This window comes from Ricinus communis, chromosome 10 (assembly GCF_019578655.1).
Source record: "Ricinus communis isolate WT05 ecotype wild-type chromosome 10, ASM1957865v1, whole genome shotgun sequence".
In the NCBI taxonomy this organism is placed as follows: Eukaryota; Viridiplantae; Streptophyta; class Magnoliopsida; order Malpighiales; family Euphorbiaceae; genus Ricinus; species Ricinus communis.
Genome location: NC_063265.1, coordinates 2,094,774 through 2,108,056, shown reverse-complemented (window position 1 = coordinate 2,108,056; position 13,283 = coordinate 2,094,774). Strand labels below are relative to the sequence as shown.

General features: G+C 31.7%; 1 non-coding gene across 1 annotated transcript; it reads right to left on the bottom strand.

The window, feature by feature from the left end:
- Positions 1-9,830: 9,830 nt before the first annotated feature.
- On the bottom strand, positions 9,831-9,938 carry LOC112535439. Its single transcript, XR_003079568.1, has one exon. It is a non-coding gene; the product is annotated as a small nucleolar RNA R71 (small nucleolar RNA).
- Positions 9,939-13,283: the final 3,345 nt, after the last annotated feature.

The window sequence follows — 13,283 nt, the reverse complement described above, 5'->3', positions numbered from 1 at the left end:
AAGATAAGGGTTACTATTAATAAGACACAGGCAACTTAGCAAATAAGCATTTTAGTATACTCAATATAAATATTTACTCACAAATAATGAGATTTATTGAAGAGTGAGAGTAGATACCAGTTGAGAATAGTATTGTGATTTAACTTCCATTAGCACATTTTGTTAATACGAAGATCAATTCAATCTCCTTGAGCATATAAGGAAGTTACAAACACTTAATTTTCTTAACTTTGATCATGTTCTTGATATGTCTTTATCTTTCTTCCTAGCAAGAGTTATTGAGTATTTCTTTTTTGATATGAGATATCTTTCAATGAGTAACAGATTAGCTTAATCAAGAATAACATGTATTCATCTCAAGAGTAAAATTGGCGTCCCATCAATTTAAAAATATTGCACATTTTAAAATTTTTAGGGGCATAAAAATAGAAATTCAAATTATTTTAGTCAAAATAAGTTAAAATATGGATATACTTTTCTTTCACTTTTCAACATTAGTATTATCAATATTTAGACTCTCTCTCATAACATACATCTTAGTTTGAAATCATTCTTTCTTAAACTTGGCTTATAGTATAAAAATAGCATCAGTCGTATTATTTCATTATCTTCATTATAGGAAAATTATTATTTACTTAATGAAGAATTTCCATTTAGGATTGGCTTACTGAATCCATATATAGTGTGTTATCATTTAAATGAATATTTAAGACATGGTCCTAAAAATCTTAATAAGTTTAATTATCGTCATGTTTCACTAGATAATTGCATTAAAAGAGCTGTTAGAGTAGTGAAGCAAATTTTTTCATCATATCTAGTGGAATTGAATTGTATTATTCATATAAAACCATTACCGAAATTGTATTGGCATTGTTGTATATCACATAATTTTTTTGAGGGTGAAGACTGTGATGAGAGCTTAATATATGAAGTATAGCTTTTTCAAAATGAGATGGATAATTAATTAATATATGTTCACACAAATTCTAATGATAATTTAATATTGAAGTCATCACTAGTATTTTTTGGCCCAAGTTAATTTTATCTTAGTCCATTGAAATCTTTTAGAAGCTTAAGCATTAGAAAATCTTTACATATTTGCTACATGTTAAACTTCTCAAGCTAGAAGCAAAACTCTTCATGTGGCAAAATAATTTTTAAGTATTTTCATTGTTTGAGCAATACTCTTTTGCCTAAAGAAAATTTGGGCAGCTGCATCACTAGAAAAAATAGGCTATATAATGTGTGATCTTATGCATAAAGTGATAGAGAAAGACTAAGAGTGAGTATGAAGCAACGTGTGAGTAGTGTAATGAGTTTATTCTTAAGAAGGATGAAAAACTTAAATTTTTGTTATATTGATTACAAATGAGAGAAATATAGTGTATTTATATAAGGTAAAGATCCTTAATTAGCTCCTAAGTAATCTACTTAAATAATTTCTATATTTACACTAGGATTTGTACGCACCAAGGCAATATTCTATACAAGGAGATAAAATAGAAAATGCAAATAATCTTTTATAAAATGGTAGACTATCTAAACACTCCCTTTCAAGTTAGAGCATAGATAACACATGTCTAACTTATCTAAGAATTTTGAGAACACCCGATTAGGTACTCCTTTGGTAGAGATATCAGCTAATTGATCTTCGAATCAAATCTTTAGTAGTTCTATAACATTTCCATCTAGTTTCTCCTTAATGAAGAACCTATCTACCTCAACATGCTTAGTACGGTCACATTGAACTGGATTTTGAGCTATATCACTCGCTGCTTTCTTGTCAAAATATAGTTAAATTGGTTATTGTGGAGAGTAGCTTAGGTCTTATAAGAAAATTTTCAACCATAAAGATTAAAAGATTTCTAAAGTCATTCCTCTATACTCAGCTTTTGTACTAGATCATGTAGCAATATTCTATTTTTTTCTTCTCCATGTTACCAAGTTTCCACCTACAAAGGTAAAGTGTCTTAAAGTTGATTGCCTATCATCTACTGCTCTAGCCTAATTAGCATACGTGTATACCTTGATATTTGTTTGTTTGAGTTTTTAGAGGATATAATTCCTTTTTCTGGAGCAAATTTTAGATATCTCAAGATACGCATGACTACATTCATATCTTGTTCACTAGGATTATGCATGAACTGACTAACAATACTTAGAGCATAGGCAAGATCTAATCTTATGTGAGCTAAGTACATCAATCTTCCAACAAGTCTAGCATCTCTCCCTGTTCATTAGTACTTGGTTTGTTTCAATACACAACTTTACACCCTCTTCCACTAAAGTGTTAGCTGGTTGGCAGGCTAACATACCAGTTTCTTGTAATAAATTTAAAGTATACTTCCTTTGAGATAGGAAGATTTCTTTACTAGACCGAGATACTTCGATTCCCATAAAGTATTTTATGAGGCCTGAGTTTTTAGTTTAAGATTCCTTAGATAAGTACTCTTTTAAAGCTTTCATTTCTTCTGGAACATTGTCTATGACGATCATGTAATCCATATTTATAATTAGTGTAGTAATTTTTCCATGTTGCTTCTTCAAAAATAATGTATAGTATGAATTACTTTACTTATAATTAAAGGTTGTCATGGATTTGGTAAAACATTTGAACCAAGCTCTAACTGATTGTTATAATCCATATAGTGATTTCTTCAACCTGCAAACCTTTTGGTTTTGTCTTTCTATTATCATGCATCCTGGTCGTAGATCTATGTAAACTTTTTTAGATACTTCTCTATGGAGGAATGCATTCTTCACATTAAACTATTGTTATGGCCAATTAAAATTTGCAGCTAAGGATAACAAGACTCGGACGATATTAATTTTAGCTACAGGTGCAAACACTTTATGTAGTCAATTCCATATGTTTGGATGTATCCTTTAGCCACCAATCTTGCCTTAAAGCATTCAATCGTACCATCAACTCTGTATTTCATAGTGCAAACATGTTTATGTAGTCAATTCCATAAGTTTAGGTATATCTTTTAACCATCAATCTTGCCTTAAAGCATTCAATCGTACCGTGAGCTCTATATTTCATAGTAAAAATTTATCGACAACCAACTTTTCTTTTCTTGTGGGACTATCAACGAGTTCCCAAGTTTGGTTTTTCTGCAAAGATGCCATCTCTTTGTTCATTGCTGCTTTCCATCAAGGATCAGTTAAGGCTTCTTGCACACTGTTAGGTATAGATATAGTAGATGATTGATTAACAAACAACTGATTTAATTTTGACAAGCGATGTGTAGACATATAATAGTTCATGTGATATCTTCCTTTACTAGACAATTGAGGTTCATATGTGGGTTTAAGAATACCTTACGTGAGATTGTGGTAACTGTCTCCTCGATGACTTAGGAGCTATATAAGAAATATCCTTAATTAATGATTGGTTTGGTGTATCAATTGGAAGAGGCTCAGGCTCAAATTTTGATGTATTGTATCTTTATGTGTGCTCATTCCCACTTAGATCCAGGTTTTCACTACTAGGTTCTAAATTACCCACGTCCATATTGTGTAAAATATCATAGCTCGAATCACTAGGATCCAAATCACTTATTATACTTTGATTAGGTACTTCAACTAGATCTTACTCAAGGTTATATATAAAAATCCGAATATCCTTAGACACACAATAGTTAGGCTAAAAAATAATAATACAAGATAATATGATAGTGATCTTTGAGGCTGATAAAAGATTAAAATCTAAGGAGGGAATAACTAAAACACAATCATGATGTAGTGTATTAGTAGGATGTAATGATCCTTCCCCAATAATTGGGGTAGTATTTCATTGGTAGTTGAGACACAACTTTGTGAGGATGGGTTAATGATAGAAACTTGTCTAACATCAAATGTCTAGAGTCAATTATCCATGCACTATTCAAAACAGGTGTAGAAATATTTAAGACCTTACCTTCGGTGTTTGTAGTAGTTACCAATGTTTAGGAGTGGCATCGTCTTCCTTTGTTTAAGCAATTTCTATAGTAGAAGGCCATTTAGAATTCCTATGCTATGTTGGGTCCCACAAATCCGGATATCCAATAATTTCAAAGCAATGACTTTTTGAATGACTCGTTTGATTGTAATGAATACATATGTATGTAGGTTTATCTGAACTGTTAAAATTCTTAGGATTGGTGGATTTGGGTCAGTCTTATGATGTTTTGGTTGGGTTGATTACAAGATATCATAACAAAAGCTTCATATTTCTCAATATCATCACTCAAGGTAATAAACCGTATGGCCTCACGACGGGCTAAGGAATAACATTCTTCTAGACCTAGGAATGGTTCATGACGTAAAATTTCTCGTTGAAGTTTATCAAAAGCTTTATCTAACTCAACAAGGAATATGTGTACTTAGATTCACTCAATAGACTACTGGTATGTTATGACATCATCAAGATCCTTCATGACCACTTTATCACAATGGTCAAGTTTCCGAAAGATTTCTGTTAACTCTCGATAATATACTTAGAGTGGTTTGGCACCTTCTTTGGCTGAGAAGGCCTTCTGATGTAAAGAGTAAACAAACATCTCATCATTACCATCATAAAAGGCTCTCAAAAGAGTACTCTAGAATTCATGGGCAGTAGATATACAAAGATAGCACTTCATGATGTCAGGGGACATGGACATTAGGAGCCAATGTTTCATCTTCTGATTTTCAGCATACCACTTTTCATATCTTTCGTCAAATATGGTAGTAGTCAGTTTTGCCCATGATATATGAGAGTTTTTCTCATTCAGTAATCCACATTTCCATCAATTGAGACCACACATCATAATTTTTTTCGTGTAAGAAGAATACCCACAATAAAGACACTCTCGGATTGAACAAGAACTAGAACAAGTTTGATTCCTGAGTTCTCAATTTGTTCACTCATATTTCCATTTTTTTAATCTTCAACAGTTTAAGAAATTACCGAAAAAGGGAAAAGAGAGAAAAAAATTATTCACAAGGATGAGAAACAGATTTTTGGTAATTTATGGGTTGAATGGGTTTTTGGTAATTTATGGGTTTTGTGTTTTAGTATGGGATAATTTCTAGCTTGAATTGCAGAAGTTTACAGAATCTTGTTAGGCTCTGATACTATCTTAACAAGGATGAGAAACATATTTTTTTTTGTTTTACTAATTACAAATGAGAGAAATATAACGTATTTATATAGGGATGAGATCTCTAATTAGCTCCCAATAAATTTGCCTAAATACTTTCTATATTTACACCATGATTTGTACACACCTAGACAATCTTTTATACAAGGATATAAAATAATAAATGTAAATTATTTTTACAAAATCGTAGACTATCTCAACATTTATAAATTGAGTTGTACTAGTAAAAAATTCTTTAGTAAAAGAATTTCTAAAATTTCACTAGTAAAATTGTTTCATTATCCATTTGCTAGTTATTATTATTTTCTATTTTACGCTCCACGTTTATAGGCAATGAGCTATTTAAAAGAGATAATATTGCAATACATATTTGGCATGATTACCAACTTAGTTTTTGAGTTGGCAACTGTAATATCTTCTAATAATATTAAAGCTAGATATAATTATTGAATGAATTAAGAGATATAAATATAATTTTCTTTTAAATTATATTTTTGTTTAAATACTCTTCCTTTTTACTATTTATTTGTGTTGCTTTGGTTATTTTGTAATAATATCATGATGCTCACAAAAATGTCTTTCATATTTTAACCAATGGAACAAATATATTAATCAAATTGATGCGATTACCACACGCCATGACCATGAAAGGTACCCAGTAAAGGTGGTAGATTTTTAGCTAATTACATTTTAACTTGGCATTTAGAGACAAAATAAACTTGATGAATGCATTATGTGATGAGTTAAACAAAAGAAAATATAGTAGATGACACATTCACTTGTATTGGTATGAGTGCAACTGTAAGATCATCTTTTGGCTCGCAAAAAAAAAACCATATTAAGAATCAGTTCAAGGCATTGAAGAATCAATTTTCTTTCAAAGAATGAGTGGGTTTGCATGGAATCCAATCACCCAAATGTTTGATGCAAAAGATGAATTTCAGGTATTTACATTGGATCATACTTCTCATCCTTAGTTTTAAAATTTTTTAATTAATATTTTTCAAATTCTTAATTTAATATGTATATATTAATGAAGAATTAAATAATTTTTATTTTTATATATAGGATAAACCTAAAGCTCGAAAGTGGATGCAAAGAAAAATTGAGCATTATGACAAATTATATGAACTTTATGGTTAAGATAAAGCAACAAATGTGAATCTGTTGAAGGGAGAAGGCGCAAAGGTGGCAAAGACAAGTAGCTCTAGCTAATTTAATCTTAATACTTGGTTTGAAAAAGCTATGTCTAATTTTGAGTGTAATGTGGAGAATTAAAATGTATTGAGTCCTAAATGTACACAATCTCATAATTTTAAAGACACAACAATATGTAGAGCAACTAAGCAACAAAACTTATGGTGGACATGTTTGAGGGCAATTTGATATGGTTAATATGGAATTTCGATAAGTGGTAAAAAGATGAGGGAAGAGAATGGTGCAACTAATAATCAATTGCTATTATAGAGAAGTCTATTAAAGTTGTAAAAAAACAAATTACAATTACTGAAAAGTCTATTGCCATAGTTGGAATTGGTATACCTCGTTATGTTATTGAGACAAAAAAAAGTTAACGAGTTGGAAAGACTTGGAGTGCAAGGACCATTACAAATGAATGCATATTTATTTTTCTCTAAATATCTTGATAAAGTGTGTGCCTTTTTTGGACTACTTTGTGCATAACAAGTTGACATCTAGGCTCATGTAATGAATTACGTAGGTAGTTAAAACATGCACTTCTTAAAAACTATAAGAACAATAATATTTTGTCCCCTGCACATTTGTTGTTTTTGATAATTGCCCTTTGCACTTTTGTCGATGTTTTTTCCATTTATTTTTATTTTCTTTTATATTTATCTCTTATTTATCTAGTACATGTAAATAACCATCCCTTTTGTCAAATTTCTTTAAACATCAGATGCAACATTAGGAAATAAAAATATATTAGCTTCATGTGTCAAAATAAAAAACATGTCAATTCCCACTACTTATTATTTTTGCCTTTATCATATCCCTCCATTTTGGGCAATTAAAATATGTATCTATAGTGGTGATTGGGGTTTTTATATATGTTATTCCTATTTTCCTATGATTCCTTTTCTTTTCCTCATTTGAAGCTCGATTGTAAGAGGAGGTAGAAGCATAAGGCATCCCTATTTACAGATGTAGAGATCCCGCTCGTTAAGAGACATGTGAAAGCAATAACAACCCAATAAAAATATGGCTAATTTGTGTCAAACTCGTATTCAATCTTGATGTCTTTACAATTGCATTGTTTACTTAATTAAGACAACTCTAATTCCTAATAAGAACATTAAAGAACTTGTATTTTATAATTTTAATTATAAAGAATTACAGGTGGTTTAATCAAACCAAAATCAGTCCAAGTTAATTTGAAGTTTAGTTTTGTGCAAAATCCACAATTATACATGGTCAATAAGTAATATATGATGTGTAAAGTAACGTTTCCACAAGGACTATATTTACCCATTTATTTAAATTTTTTTCTTTTGTCTAAGGCTTGGAAATGACAAACTAGTCTAGATACTATAAGATCAATTCTAATTCTAAAACTAATTGAGGCCACAAGATTTAATTAAAGAAAATAATATTGGTATTTGAATTGCTAGAAATTAATATTTATCCACACTCAATTTATCGATTATCTATAAACCATAAGTCATTGTATGATCGATCGATCTAAATTGTATCTAAATTGTATATAGATATTTAAGGGTATTTTAGAGCTTCAATGATTTGTTTTTATATATAATATGGTATAAAAATGTGTTTTACCTCACTTTAGTTTTTCTTGTCTAAATTCAGAAAATGATGCAAAAAAGAAGGATTTGAGCTAAAAACGCATTAATGGGAGTTAATTAGGCTGCGACTATTAAAGGCTCGAGAATTAGACACGTGGACTATTAATAGTTTGGGCCTAGCTTAATTCATTAAGGTCTAAAAAGGGGAGTTTAAGTAATTATTATGTAATTAGTGGATAATTATCATTTGAGTTGTTTAGTTTGTTTAGAACAATAAGGGATAAACTATAGGAGTTGTGTGATGAGAAAAGAACTCTAAAAAAGGGAATCTCTACAAGGAGTAGAGGTGAATTAGAATAGAGAGTTCTTCGGCTACTGAATCTCTCTAGAGAAGGGTTCTATTATTCTCTACAGAAAATTCTGGATTTCATCATCTTTGACATCTTGCTAGCTTGTGTTGCATCATTCTTTAAAAAATCAGAGAAGCTTTTCGAAGACGTAGAGAAAGAGGACCAATCTTCTTCATTCCTTGAAGAGCCTTTAAACTTTGAGGGAGTTTTAGTTTTCTGTTTTATGAATCTTAAGTCTTTCTATTTAATTACAATGATCGTTAGATTAAGAATGTTAGGCTAAGTCCCATAAGTGTTTAGTTTGGCTTTTTACTTATGTATGAACTTTATATATTTTGAGTTTAATGAATGATTTCTTTGCCTTCATATGTTCATTAGTTTCATCTATGATTATTGATTGACCATCATATCAATTTAGTAGTAATATGTGTTATGAAAATCTTTAGGTTAAAAGTATTAGAAACATCATCTTTTCTTTAATCTATGTTGGTATAAGAAACCTAAGTTGCATCATTAGCTTGAGTGACTTAGGGAAAAGGCACATCACCATCTCATTTCTTAAATTAGGGCTTAAGGGAATTAAGGGGATTACTAAGTAAAAGCTAGACTAAATGCTATTTTATCATATAGTTCATATTAATCATTCTAGTTGCATTTTTACTTTCTGATTATTTAATTTCTTTTATTAAACTAAGATCATTCTCCAATCATCGGCTTAAAGTGTTTATATTTACTTTCAGCAATTTGTGTGATAGTTGGTCTTTATAATATATGCTCGACAATTCCTTGTGAGATCGACCTCGTTGTGAGCTTACCCAAACTACCATTCGGTTCGTACACTTGCGAGTACTAATTTAGACACATCAAGTTTTTGGCGTCGTTGCCAAGGAATTGTGTCAATATTATATTGATTAATTGTCAAATATCATTTTTTGTAATTCTTATGTGTTGCATGTTATTTATTTCTGTTTTATTTTTTAAATTGTGTTTTTAAGTTTTTTCTGAAATCTTTCCTTTGATTTTGTATGCCTAGCAGGAAAATGAGATCAGTTGATTCATCAACTCAAAATCCCTAAAACTTGAGATCAACCGTTAAAAAAGCAGAGGGAGACCAAGAGGTAGAGAGTGAGTTTGTCCCTCCAAGAGGAATTGAATTTGAAGAAAAGCTGGAACAAGAGTTCGAAGAAGAAGTTGAGATAATGGCTAATGATCAAAAGGAAGTTGCAGTGCAAAGGCAAATGGCCATGAAGGACTATGCTCGTCTGATAATTGGTAACACTACTTCATGCATAGTCTTAGGTGATGCATCTAGGAATTATGAGCTTAAGAACATCCATTTTAATATGCTTCCGTCATTCTATGATATGCCTACTGAGGATGCATTGACATTCATTAGAGAGTTCTATGCTATAGTTCACACATTTCCATTATCTAGACTCAATGAAGATCAATTAAAGATGAGATGTTTTCCTTACTTATTAAAAGATAAAGCAAATGCTTGGTTAATGACCTTGTCTCCTAATTCTTTGAGAACTTGGGATGAAGTTTATCAAAAATTTATAAGTAAATTTTACTCACATCAAAAGACCAAGGAATTAAAGGCTGAAATTTCTAACTTTTATCAAAAGGATACTGAATCCTTTTACGAAGCATGGGACCGTTTCAAATCACTTTTACTACAATGCCCACACCATGGATACCCACTTCCTGTTACTAACCAATCATTTTATGATGGTTTAACATAATAATACCAATGTATGGTTGATAATGCAGTTGGGCGTGCTATGCTAGAAAGAACTACTAATGAGGTTTATGACATATTTGAGATGTTAGGAGCCAATTCACAACAAAAGAGTGTAAAAACAAAAAGAGTAGGAGTGAATGAAGTTGTATCTAATAATGAGATGACTATGCAAATAGCCGAATTAACTAAACAAGTTAAGATTCTTGCTTCAACTAAGAATTTACAAAGCAATGAGGTATGCAGTATATGTGGTGTTTATGGTCATGGTGCTAACGTTTGCTTGTCATATGAGACTTATGTAGGAGATAATTATGAATAGGTTAACTTGATGGAATCTTATCAACCTAGGAAACCTAGGAATAATCCATGCTCCAACACTTATAATCCGGGATGGAGGAATCATCCAAATTTTTCTTGGAGAAATAATGATCATAACCCACCACAAATACTGAGGAACCAAAATCAGCCCCAGTATCAGAATCAAGAGCCTGAATACCTAAGGAACCAAAACCCTCCATTCGTTAATCAAGGACAAGCCCCTCAAAGAAAATCAAGTTTGGAGGAAACACTCCAATCTTTTATGACGGCTATCCATGACAGAATGGAGAGGAATGAGAAGAAAATTGATTCCATAGAAGCTTCAGTAAAGTGATTGGAAATTCAAATTGAGCAAATTGCTGAAGCGGCACAAGAAAATAAGAAAGGAAAATTTCCAAGTCAACCTGAGCAAGCTAAAGCAACCACTGTTCTTAAGGATGGTGAGTTATTTGATAATAATGTTGAAAATCTAAATGAAAAAGATTCTTCTTATGCAGGTACATCAAAAGAAGTTGGACTAGTTGATGTAGAGATAATTGAAGGAGGTTTACAAAAAGAATGAAGAATAGAGCCCAATCTTGGGCAGAAAAAGAAAGACAAGGAAGCGTTTTCAGGACATGAGTTTCATAAAGCAGTTGAACCTTATAAGCCTCTTATTCTGTTCCCGAACAGATTGAAAGAAAGCAAACAGGATAAGCAATTTTCTGAAATTTTTATATGCTTTCTAAAGTTAACATTAATTTGCCATTGTTGGATGTGATCAGGAATATGCCAACTTATGCTAAGTTCTTTAAGGAACTCAATTCCAACAAGAGGAGATATGGGAACAATGAAAAAGTTATGGTGTCTAAAACAGCAAGTGCAGTTCTCCAACAATAGTTACCTCATAAGAAGAAAGATCCTGGGAGCTTTACCGTTGATATTACAATAGGGGATAAAAAGGTTGCTAAAGCCATGTTGGATTTGGGAGCAAGCATCAATTTGATGCCATATTCAACATATGCACAACTTGGCTTAGAAGAATTGAAGCCAACCACTATGTCTCTGCATAGGTCAATTAAATATCCAAGAGGAATAGTGGAAGACTTGCTGATTCAGGTAGGAAAACTGATAATCCCTGTTGATTTTGTGGTTTTAGACATGGAAGGTACATCAGCAAGGGATAATGAGCGAACAATACTCCTTGGTAGACCTTTCATGGCAACTACCAAGACAGTTATTGACGTGCACAATGGGAAGCTGACTATGACAATCTTGCGAGAGACTGTAGAATTTAAAGTGTTTGATTCTCTAACTATATCTCCTAGCACTTCAATTGATGAATGTTCATATGTTGATTCTATAGATTATTTTGTTTATGAAACATATTTACAGGATAAGGATGATAAGTTAGAAGTTGCATTAACATTGAAAAAGCATGAAGAATGTTTAGATGAAGAAGTTTTAGACTTACATGATAAGTTAGATGAAGCTATTCTATTGTTACCTGATGAAAGCACTATTGAACCTTTAGATTGATTCATTGAAAGCAAATCAGAAATTATTGATGAACCACCTAAGGTTGAGCTTAAGGAGTTGCCTAACACACTTAAATATGTCTTCTTAGGAGAAAAGAATACATATCCAGTGATCATAGCCTCTGATCTTTCTCCTTTAAAGGAAGAGGCAACTATTAGAGAATTGAGAAGACTTAAAAAACTATTGGGTGGGGAATTTCTGATATTAAGGGGATTAGTCCAATAATGTGTATACATAAAATTATTTTAGAAGACAATTCTAAAGCGGTTAGAGATACACAACGACGACTTAATCCCAATATGAAAGAAGTAGTAAAAAAGAGAGTTCAAAAGTTATTGGATGAGGGTATTATATACCCTATAGCTGATAGTAATTGGGTAAGCCCTGTTCATGTAGTGCCTAAAAAGTCAGGCACAATAGTTGTTAAAAATGAAAAAGGAGAATTAGTCCCCACAAGAATGACAACGGGATGGTGAATGTGTATTGATTATAGAAAGTTAAACACCACAACAAAGAAGGATCATTTTCCTCTTCCTTTTATTGATTAAGTATTAGAGAGTTTAACAGGACATGAATTTTATTATTTTCTTGATGGACTTTCAAGATATTACCAGGTACCCATTGCACCTGAAGATCAAGAAATGATAACTTTCACATGTCCCTTTGGAACTTTTGTGTTTAGAAGGATGCCTTTTGGGCTGTGTAACGCTCTAGCAACATTCCAAAGATGTATGCTTTCTATTTTCTCTGACATGTTAGAAGACTGCATCAAGGTATTTATGGATGATTTCTCAGTTTTTGGTTCTTTATTTGATGCATGTATAGGTAATTTGACTAGTATACTTGAGAGATGCATTAAATGTAACTTAACATTAAGTTGGGAAAAGAGTCATTTCATGGTTAAACAATGTATTATGCTAGGACATGTTGTTTCTAGTAAAGGTATTGAAGTAGACCAAGCAAAAATCGATTTAATTACCAAATTGCCCCCTCCTACTTCAGTAAAAGGCATTAGAAGTTTTCTTGGCCATGCAGGATTTTATAGGCGTTTTATTTTTTCTAAAATTGCTCATCCTTTAACTGAATTGCTGGCTAAAGATGTTAACTTTATTTTTAATAATGCATGCCTATCTACTTTTAACATCTTCAAAGAAAGACTGACTAGTGCACCAGTTATTGTGGCACCTGATTGGTCTCTTCCCTTTGAAATCATGTGTGATGCATCTGATTATGCTATAGGAGCGGTCTTGGGCTAAAGAGTTGATAAAGCGTTACATGTAATATATTATGCTAGCAAAACTCTTGATGATGCTCAAGTAAACTATTCGACAACTGAAAAATAATTTCTAGCTATTGTATAATCACTAGACAAATTTAGATCCTACTTGGTGGGATCTAAAGTCATTGTTCATTCATATCATGCAGCTTTGAGATATCTTTTAACTAAGCCTAATGCTAAACCACA